This window comes from Gavialis gangeticus, unplaced genomic scaffold (genome assembly GCF_001723915.1).
Source record: "Gavialis gangeticus isolate Ggan-Ray unplaced genomic scaffold, GavGan_comp1, whole genome shotgun sequence".
Taxonomy (NCBI): Eukaryota; Metazoa; Chordata; order Crocodylia; family Gavialidae; genus Gavialis; species Gavialis gangeticus.
In genome coordinates, this window is record NW_017728994.1 from 57,465,633 (window position 1) to 57,475,755 (window position 10,123).

The 10,123-nt window shown below is 39.3% G+C and overlaps 1 long non-coding RNA gene across 1 annotated transcript in view; it reads right to left on the reverse strand.

Moving 5' to 3' along the window:
• Positions 1 to 3,381, reverse strand: part of LOC109287263 — a 9,159-nt gene extending 5,778 nt beyond the window's left edge. Inside the window, exon 1 of the long non-coding RNA XR_002094802.1 lies at positions 3,368 to 3,381. This is a non-coding gene — a long non-coding RNA (uncharacterized LOC109287263). The remainder of the gene's footprint in view (positions 1 to 3,367) is intronic.
• Positions 3,382 to 10,123: the final 6,742 nt, after the last annotated feature.

A 10,123-nucleotide genomic window follows, 5' to 3' on the forward strand; every position in this document is an offset into this window, starting at 1 on the left:
ATTAATGTTTACTTTCTAAATTTGATATTTTATATATATATATATATATATATATATATCATATCAAGATATATATCTATGAAGGATTTGGGGAGCTGTGCAAAACCCTAGGTATTTCAGATGTTGTCATGTTTCTTTCTGAGCCTAAATTTAAACATGGATAAGAGTGGCAGGAAGAAATACTTTCTAGAAATATTCAATATTCTAAAAAACTGAAAAAAAAATCAGTTCAGAAGAATTTCCTAGAAAGTGGGAAGTACAATGACAAATAGGAAAGAAAAGGATTCAGAACAGAGGTACAGGAGTGATTCAAGATTTGTAAAACCTGCCTTAGGTTGAGAGAGAGAATTAGTACCATCTATTTAGTTTAAAAGATGATGAAAAAGTGGCTTGATCTCTGACCTGAACTCTGTTGAAAGAGGATTTCTGATAGTGGGCTGCTTAAGTTAGCAAATAATACATAACAAAATTCAAAGACTGGAAACCAAATCTGACTAGAAATATGGTACAGATTTCTAATAATAAGGAGTACTGAAAACTGTTTAACATAGGGATATGTTGAATTCACCATTACCTGAAGTCTTTAAATCAAGATTGGATGTCTTTCTAAAAGATACATCTTAGCCAGAACCAGAAGTAACGGGCTTGGTGCAGGTTGTGTGAATTAACAACCCGCGTCATGTAGGCAGTCAGTCTGACATAGGAAGTCACAGCTATGATCATAATAGTTCCTCCTGGCTTCAAAATCTGTGAAAGTGAGGTGGGCAAGTATGAACGAATGGAATGGTAAGTAGAGTATTAACCATTTTACTGCCTACTAAAGACTTTACTACCAATGTGAATTCCATAGTAACTATAACTAAAATTTAAGTGGCTATCTTTCCAGCTTAGACACTTGCACTAATCAGGGAAAGTCTATCATTAGTAGCATATAGCGGTAGTCAACCATGTACAATCATTTATAGACCTTTTATGACATAGATAGACTGCAATGCTTGTCCTTCTCCCTGGTTGGCCTGAATCAGTGTTACAGTTCTGAATACCTTCCTTTGAAAGTTGCCCTTTATTTTTCAGTGTAAAATTCATTTACATCCAAGAAATGTATTTGGCCCAATCCTGAACATTTAAAAATCTCATACTGAAATCAGTACTTTCTGATTTCAGAGACACGGTAATTAAGAATAGGTCCTATCCTTTGAAGTAACATCTTTTACTCTCAGACAATGGTTTTGCCAAATTGGTCAGCCGAGGAAAATGTCAGTACATTATTCTTAATAAGTCACTATTAGTCCAAAAACTAAGCACAATAAAATTGTGTTTGACTGTATATATAGATTGAGAGAGAAATAAAGTAACCTCTGAAATCTTGTTGTGTCTAAATCTGGCAGCTGGATTTCATAGAGACACACTGAATGGTATTATTTTAATTATGTTTTAAGTGCAAATCTTTTTACGGCATTTACTGTAGAGCTGCTACTTGACTGTTTCATCATATCAAATGTCCAAAGTCTGTAGAACAGAAGAGAGATACTTTTCATTAATTTGTCCTACTGAAAATATTTCTATTCAGGAACACTGCAAAAATTAATGTAATTAAACCCTCTCTTCTTTCCTACAGTGAATTCTATGCTACGTGTTTACATTCCAGGAAAAAATATCTGAGACCTGCCTGCAATAGTCAAGCAGGCATTGTCTGACTCTTTGTTCTGAGTCCATGACTTCTGTAGTCAGAGGTTGAGCCTGTTACAGATGATGATCTGTCTGCTGTGTCTCCAGAAGGAACATCCGGCCAATTATTTTTAGGAAGAGCTGACTTCCAGTAAACACATCCCTTTTAAAGGTGACAGACCAGCCGAAGGAGAATGAAATCATAAATCTTATGGTAAGTGGGAGCTGACCAAATTACTGAAAGTGAAAATCATTCCTGTGAGACGCTATGAACTTTGGTGACAAAAGGAAATGGGAAATTCTTTTCTACCTCGAATAACACTCTTGTGCATTTATAGAGGGTTTTATATCTTCAAAGTGCTTTATAGACATTAACTAATCCTCCTAGTATTCCCGTGAAGGAGGTAAGCATTATCTCTGTTCTACAGATGGGAAAATGAGGTGCAGAGGGGTTAAACAATTAGTCTGAGGCCACAGAACGAGTCAATGTTTGAGCCACTGTTAAAGCAAAGAGTTCTAGGCCTAGAGTTCTGTGATCACATTCATGAGGCCACGCGTAGTCGTCTCTGAGTAATGGAATATAATTGCTAATATCCTTTTTTTTTTAACCAAAGCAAGAATCTGGATTTTAGAAAGACTGTAAATGGATTTCGTTATTTTTGATTTCATAAAGTCATAATTTAGACCAGAGGAGATTTATTGACTTTATTGCTCTGTGATAATTATAACACATTTTGTGCCCTTGTTGATCTAATGGGCCTGTCATTTTTAGTAATGGATCTGTCTGGAAAAAGAAACAGTATGAATTGCTGATTTTTATTTAGGAATTGGATGTACCTGATCACGAGGGGCACATATATTCACACCACACATGAGTATTAAAATGGAGGGCTGTACCCCTGCAAAAAGTAAACAAATAATATATTAAATTCATTTCCAACTAATTAATTTTTCTACGCAAATTTAATGCTCTGAAAGATGCAAGGCTGCCTGCCATTCAGTATTTTATTTGCCCAGGATTTTAAGTGCTACTAGTAATGAGTAATGCCATCTGATGACTTTAAAGTAATGTATCATTTTATTTTACCAGTGGTATCAATTTAACATGAATCAAGCCTCCTTGTACCCCTGTAAGGTTGAGCACTGTAGGTGTGCGCCACTGCCCTCTACTGGTCAGTCAGTCAATCAGATGTGCTCACACACGTGACCTATTATTGGCAGTGCCTGATGTGTGTGTATAGCCCTACTACTACAAGTAACAGAGGTTCTCTTCACTTCAAGTTGTAGGAGCTTGCATTTTTGCAGCAGAAGACCCTGAGTTATATGCCTCAGTCAACAGTATGGTACTAAAACCTATGCAGTCATGGAATCACTGCCCTGGCACCATGGTACACTTGCATAACAGGAATCAACTTATGCATAGAGCCTCTTATTTTAGCAGCCCAACCCCCTTTAGTACTTATACATCTGATTAAAATGAAGCATGAAGTCAGGTGCTTTGCTGATTCAGGATGGACTTAAGCTTATGTATGTAAATTTGCTAAACTGGGCCAACAGTGCTTAGGGTTTGCTTGTAAGCACATGATGGGAAAATAGAGAATAAATTGAAGGAGGACAGGGCCTAATCCCTTTCCATTCTCAACATATCTAACATTAGATTGCACTGCCTGTAACTAGGCTGGGGGCAGGGAGGGGAAACAGAACAACTGGAGAATTTGCCTCCTATGTTATATGATGCTTTTTCAGACCTTTCTACAACTTTCTGTTTTGTTTTCTTGGGGTTTTTTTATATACAACTGCTCTTATATGGGCCTAAGAAAAAACTAAAAATATACAGTAAGGTTAAGACAGATGTTAAATACAACAAGTCTCATGGAGTGTAACCCACTTATAGACTCATGAAAAGCTCTATCTTCCAGGGATAGCCACAAATTTATATACGATCTTTGCAAACCAGATTTTGCATAGCAATTTGTCTTTCAGCTTGAAGCCATTTCAAAAATTTCATGTAACCAGACAGTTCCTATCACTAGAGCTCGACATCTGATGAGCCTCAGATGAAACAAATGATTCCATCAAAGGTCAGTTGTGTAACATCAGCACTTAAAATTGGGTCAATCAAACCTGGGAAAAATGGTAGTTTTTCTAGTAACTCTGTTTTCTTTAGGACAAAATACAGCCTTTGGAGAGATCTTGCCTGTAAATATGGGTATTGTGACAGCTGCACGTTTTGGAAATTGACAAAACTCTGCCTATTTGGACCATTCTTTACTTGTTTGTAACTAGTTCTGTTAACTTCTCCTTGCTCCAGAGGTGTACTGCCCATTTCCCATAAGTGACCCCTTTCTTTTATATTATGGCATTTAGCTTAGACTGTCTCTCCTTTCCCAGACCTGAGGAAGAGCATTTTGTGCTGCAAAGCTTCTCTATGCTCTCAACCATATAGCTGGTCCAATTAAAAAAAATCCCCCAAAATCTTGCTTCTCACTATATTGTAAAGATCCACACCCAGTGGTACAGGCTAGATCTGAATGTATCATTCACTTTTCCTTTTCGCTTGTAAGTAATACATGCAGCTGAGCTTCCATGAAAATTAACAAGGGACAGATCCTTAGCTGGTGTGGATTGTAATAACATATTTTGTCATTAATATCACTGTGACAGCTTACACCAATGAGGATTTAGCCTCAATGGAAACAACAACCCCGCCCCCCCCACAAACCTAAATATCATTATCCAAATTTGTATTAGGAGAACTAAATTACACAGATTGCACATAGAGGCTATATCTGCCCAACAAATGCCGTCCTTCTCTCCTGTCCCCAAATGGAGATTCCTGTCATTACCTTTCAATGTTCACCCTCACCTTGTTAAGCAAAGGTTACAGTCCCACCCTGCTCCCTTCACACTTCCTCTCTTTCCTACCCTGAAGACATGTAGGTGATTTATGGTTCTGCATCTCTCCTGTGCTAGCTAAAGTAAAGAATATTTGTTTCAGAGCCCCTTTTGCAAAGTCTCTATGATGTGCTTCACCTAGCACATGTCCCTGGAAAGATAAATGATGAACAAGGATGTCCAAAAGTGGGAGCTCTAGAAAAAGCTGCTTAACTGACATATCTTAGGTAGTGATATGGGCCCCAAAGCCACCTCATGAGTGCCCAATAGGGGAAACTTGACCAGGTGCATCTAGTTCTTGTAATAACGAGGATGTATCACAATTAGGAGAGGGAAGTGTTCAATTTAGAAACTGTGGGCCTAACTCTAAGTACTTTCTCTCCTTATTTAATACTGCCACTATTTATCAGCTTTGTTGGAGGGCAGAGGCCGAATCTTATGTTTAATGTGTTTTGGAGGCCTTTGCCTGGGAAGTGCCATAGAAGTGCAATTAAAAGAGAATGCCCATTGCAGAGAATGACATTTCTAACTCTGTAAATGGCTGTATGGGCATCCCCATCCAATTACCATATTTTTCATTCTTCCACAGTTATCTTCCTGATAAAGTTGGGAGATTCATTCATGTGTTTCCATTCCAGCAGGAAAGAGGGAATGCCACTAGATATCTTTAAATACATAAATCCTTCAAAGGTTAAGTGTAAGAAGTATGAATTAAAAGGATGCCATATTTTGTTCACTTATACTAACGTTTTCAAGATAGTGTTATGGCTATATGGTCCATGAACTGGCCAAAAATTGGGACTGGGGACAGAGAAAGGGAATGGAATATCAGAACTTACTTATTCTATAGAAACACAAAGGAGATAATGGCCAGGAAAAGATTCACACAAATATCTTTTTCATTGCCTCCCCCTGTGTGAGTCTCAGATGGGCTGGCGTTCTTATACCTAATGGTAACATTCATTCTTCTCCTACACTATCATTATCTGAAGTTGATGCCTGAAATTACAGGGCTTGGAATAACATGCTGGTTTGGGGCTCTCATCCTCATCCTGTTTCTCCAACTTCACCTGACCTCCGAAATCCTGGCCTTCTGCAGACAGCTCACATACTGGAAGAACTCGACACAATTAAAAAATCTGTTAATAGAGCTGTGGAATATTTTTTTCTGAGTAATAAAATATAGCCTAGGATGTGCCAGGTATAAGTAAAACAGTTCTTTCATTTTGGATTTGCAGTCTAAGTTTTTATCCAAAGATGCTGGTGGGTAAAAGATGAAGTGAGCTGATTTGGGGCTTGGGATAATGACTCTGGTTGTCCCAATTCTTCAGCTGCCATTTTTCTTTTACACATCACGTAGCAAGCCTTGGACCCAAACAAGAGAAGCAGGGCTGTAGGTATAACAGTCATCTGTTCAAAATATGGATCAGGTGTTCCACATGTGCAGAGCTATGGCTATTCTACGTTCTGTTTCTGCACTATTTGGTCTGCACTATGTAATCAATGGATTACACAGACACTTTCCTGTATTCTTCTTTGATGCATGGTCAAGTGATCTTTCAGGTCCTCTAAAATATGTAAGAACAGTACTGCTAACATATAAGCTCATTAGGATGCCCTGTATGTTTTCCATCTTTGTCTTGTATGGAGTATATTAAAGCACTCCTTACTGAGGCTGGTTTGACAATCCTTCTTTTAATGAAAACAAAACACAGTAAAAGTAGTTTTTCTGGCGTGAATATTTGTACATAGAACAAAATATCTGTTCCTAATTAAACCAACAGATGTTCTGGATAGACGTTTAAAAGGCCCTGGGTATACTTCATCTTTACTGTTAGACTATAAATTGTCATTTTGCTCATTTTGCATTTTACTTTTAAGTTGACAAGTTCTCCAGGCTTTCTCCTTCCTCTGTCAGTTTCTACTGTTGCATTTTGTTAAACGGGTATCATACAAGCACTACTGATTCACAATCCCTAATATATCAGTCGTTAGCAATTCCACTTCTCTCTTAAGGCACGCAAGAGAGCCATTAACTGCCCTGCTAAACAACTTCCAGACATGGTATTGAGGCTGGTGGGGTGTGTGTGTGGGGTGGAGGTTACTTAACTAAACCCCTCTTTTCCATTGTTGACTGTAGCCAACCATTCGCGCGATAGCTTGTTTGTTTTTACACAAAAAAGGTTCCGGTGCTACATTTGTAGATAAGTGTAGTCCTTAAATAAATATGCACACAGACATGGCTCTGTGTGCATATTTAAGTGTAGTCCTTAAATAAATATGCACACAGTGTCTTCCACCAGATGAACTTTATGATGTAGCATGTTGAAGAATAATTTGTACCTTCTTATGAAACCCGATGAACAATCCATGGAAACAAAAGTGTTTAAATAATATCTTTTCTGCAGCTGAAAGAACAATATCAGGAAGTAGGATAGACCTGGACTTTTTTTGCTATGATCTCCAAAGATTTACAGAGGTGATCTAGGAAACAGCCATTCTAAAAGCATATTTCCCTAGCAACACTGACCACACCGATATGTATATCAGTACTTCTCCAGATGGTTGCAGCTTCCCTCTGTATGTACAGCCACTGTAGCAGTATTGGCAACTCTCATGATGTTTGGTGTTGTTCTTAAAGCCTATGCTTCAGGAATGTGAAAAACTGAGCTCTTTCATTTATCTATATTTATATTTATATATAGCTAGATAAAAGAAAGAGCTCAGTTTTTCACATTCCCGAAGTGCAGACTTTAAGAACAATGCCAAAAATCATGAGAGTTGCCAATACTGCTATAGGTGCAAGCATCAATGTCAAGAAAATCAGAAGTAATGCCATTCCTGGGAGAATCAGTCAGTCCTGTCACCATCTACAAGCCTATTGTGCATGGTAGTTCTGGTATCCATCATTCCTGGGGATCTTCAACCTGCATGCATTTGGAAGAATATATATTCTATTTCCCCCCTTTCTCCATGGCACTGTCATTTGATGCAGTTCCCTTGTGGTGCGATCACAGGGACAGAGAGGCTGTGGTTACTTCTGTAGACGAGCTCCTGTGTTTAAGCATGACTACAGGGTGCATATGACCCATGGTGATTGTCATCCAGTAAGCATTCTGCTTGAAAACCGATTTAAAATACTTCACAGCCAGGGTCTAGTCAGTTCCCTCATTTAAACGTGCTTGAGGGGTTGGTGACTGAGGGAGCCAAACTTGTCAACTGCAGTTTAATTGCTGGGGCAGGAAAACTGGACGGGCATGTTCAAGTCTAGGCTTATTACTGAAGGACAAAAAACGCGGGAAGTGGTTTGTATTGATACTGTGCTCCTCAAAGGGCATTAGACTACAGGATTCTTATGCAAAAATATTCAGTAGCATAAGAAAAGCCTAAAATGAGGATTAGAGGCACTAAGCCAGAAGATTGACTGATGTTTAAAGCTTGTTCACAATGGGGAAAATAGCATTTTCTCAAATAAATTTCACTCTTTCTAAAATGGTAATCTAATGCTACTGTTCACCTCTGTCATCAGCTTCCTTACTTGCATTTTCTCGGGAAGGAATCACAGCTGCTAGCAATACGTTCAGCCAGCAGCTCTCTTGAGACAGTGCAAGCAAAGCCACCATATGATCTTGAGAAGGATCATGTTTAAACAGTAGCATTTCAAGAAAGGATAACAGGAATAAAGTGCTGGCCATACAGGCAAATATTGGGGTGTTGACACCCAATGTAAGTGGGACAGATTTCTGAAGTAACAATTTGTAGCAAGTGCAGGCAAAGGCACAAGATGATTTAGCGGCAACAGGAAACACGGGTGTTTTTTTTTCAAAGCTGTTCCAGACTTAGATCCTGGTATCGCATTAAGTCATACACTTGCATGGAGTACAATTGACTTTTGTGGTGAGGGCAGCAATACATGGTTCATTGCCAGACTGGAGTAGGATTTTTAGTAGGATCTGAAATGTATCATCTTCCCTTCTTGGATTTTTCTGTCTGATTGAACTGCAAGAGAGAGTGAGAATTGCCACTCCAGTAGCAGGTCTTTTCTGCAGCAGAATTACCTATATTTTCTCAATTCCCATCCCTTGCTGATTGTTGGACCTGTCACTCTGTAAATGGGCTGGCTGGGGCCTGACAATAGCAGAAAATCAGGAGGCAGGAGCACATAGATTCAATCTCTCTCTTTGGGTCAAGTTGCAGCTATTTCCACCACCCTGGGTGGAAGCTGTTATGCTCTTGAGCTAAAACATAGTGAATTACACTGAACTATGACCGTCTCACTTTCTTTAGGAGACTCTTATCTTTCCTCCCAATGACAGTGAAACTCGTTGGATGTGACTCACTCAACTATTCTGTTAACCCTTAGAAAAAAAGAAAATAACATAAAAATGGTCCATTTTCTACTCTGAGGAGATATAATAAAAGATAACAGTGCAAGAAAGAGAGAAGCAGGATTATAATCCTACTCATTCCCTCTCCCAGGTGCCTGAACAAAAAGGAGAGAAAATTAAAGGTAGACACAGCCAGGAATGTGGAGAAGAGAGAAATAAATGGAGCTGCCTGCTTCCTACTTCCATAGCCCACTTTCAAGGATCACAATTTAAAGCGCATATTTAAAGGGAACAGTGAGAGAAATTGTTTTTCCATGCAGCTTCCCTGGGAGACTTTCTCTGGTCTTAACAACATCTAGGTAAGTAAAAATTTTCTTTCCCTCATCTTATATTCTTAACTATGCAGGTGTCTGTGATAGGTGAGTTAAAATAATACAACCCCAATAATATAAGGGCTGGAAGACATGTACAAAAATCTTAATAGCGCTCAACTCTCTGTGTTTATGAATACAGCAGTACCTTCAGTCTGTGTATGTTAACTGTCTCCATCCCTGGAGAATAGCAGAAGCAGAGCTTTGCTTGCTGTTTCCCGTTGTCAATATAATGTAACATACTTCAAATATTCCAGTATTCTCCAGCTTATTGAACACCTGGAAGATAAATACTTCTATTGTTCATTCTCCTCTGTATCTTAATTCTGATCCTCACTTAGACAGGTAGCAAAAGAAGTGATTTTGCAGTTCTTTCTCCTTTGCTGCTCAAATGCACTTTTCTGTGACTGGAAAGGTTTACTCTTAGCCTTGAGAGGGATATCAACAGAAGTCCTTGTGTAACAGGGAGCCTAGGGCTCCTGGTTTCATAGTTTCTAGGGTTGGAAGGGACCTGAGTAGATCATCTAGTCCGACCCCCTGCCATGGCAGGAAAGAGTACTGGGGTCAAACGACTCCAGCAAGGTGTTCATCTAACCTTCTCTTAAAGACCCCCAGGGTAGGAGCCTGCACCACTTCTCTTGGAAGTTGGTTCCAGACCCTAGCTGCCCTGACTGTGAAGCAGCGCCTCCTGATATCTAGCCTACACCTACCCTCTGCCAGCTTGTGACCATTATTCCTGGTCACTCCTGGCGGTGCTCAGGGGAACAGGGACTCCCCCAATACCTGCTGATCCCCCCTGACTAGTTTATAACAGGCCACTAGATCCCCCCTCAGCCTTCTCCTGTGGAGGCTGAACAGGTT